Consider the following 1,177-nt stretch of genomic DNA (forward strand, 5'->3'; position numbering starts at 1 on the left):
CTGGTCAGCGAGGAGTTTTGCTGGACTCTCTTCTCAAGTTTGGAGATATTCTGAGCGAGGAAGCTCTCCTCGACCCCAGAATGTCCAAAACGACGCAAGGACATTTTAAATAATGATTTTCAAGATAAATGTGAAAATCTTTAAAATGTTCTGGATAGAAGATGCAGATTTTTGTAGCAAAAAAATCTGCGAGTTCCTCAGTGTAGATCGAAGGTACTTGACGGGAATGCAAGGCTTCTAGTAGCTGGGGAACAGAACGTATGCTCTCTGGTGTGAACCAAACGGGCACTGAGACACAACTGAATCTGGGTTCTATTTATAGACTTCAGATCAAAGGGGGGTGACATCACTGTGTGACATCACACGATATGTCACCACAGTGTGTGACATCACAGTCCTCAACCATCAACAACACTCCTTATATGGACATGGTCTGGGGGGTGGTAACCATGGTTACTCTCTCTAACAACATATGTGTTATTATTAACACAAATAAGGACAACACATTTTAAGTTATATTTAACACAGTTAGTGTGTGATCAGTTTATGACAATTATTGTGGTATTTTTACAACACAATTCAGGAGTGTAAGTCGATTAAAATTGAAATAGGATTTTTTTTAAAAATGGGGTTACACCAGGTCAAGGTCAAGGTCAGGTCAGGTAAGGTCAAGGTCAAGTCGAGGTAAGGTCAAGGTAAGGGCAGGTCAAGGTCAAGGTCAGACCCAGGTCAGGTCAAGGTCAGGTCAGGTCAAAGGCAGGTCAAGGTCAGGTCAAGCTCAGGTCAAGGTCAGGCCCGTGGTGACGCGGTAGGGTGGTCAACTCCTGATCACAAGATTGCGTGTTCAATTCCCACCTTGCCCCGCCCACGTGTCTCGGCCAAGACACCAAACCTGGAATTGCTTCTGGTGGAAGGTTGGCGCTAGTGTTTGGCAGCGGAGGAACCACCAGTCATTGTTTGTAGCACGTAAATAAAACTCAATTTGAAACCGCTACATGTTAGCTGCATTAGCATGTTCATAATACCTGTGATTCCCAAACTAGTCTGTTAAAAACAAACCTTACGATGACTAACTCCCACGCAAAACAGGTAAAATAAAGAAATCCAGCTTTATCTTATCAACGTTAGTAGTTTCATAATACCTGTAACTCCCAAACTTGTTAATAACACATTTAAA

The sequence above is a fragment of the Oryzias melastigma genome, unplaced genomic scaffold, assembly GCF_002922805.2.
Source record: "Oryzias melastigma strain HK-1 unplaced genomic scaffold, ASM292280v2 sc00578, whole genome shotgun sequence".
Taxonomy (NCBI): domain Eukaryota; kingdom Metazoa; phylum Chordata; class Actinopteri; order Beloniformes; family Adrianichthyidae; genus Oryzias; species Oryzias melastigma.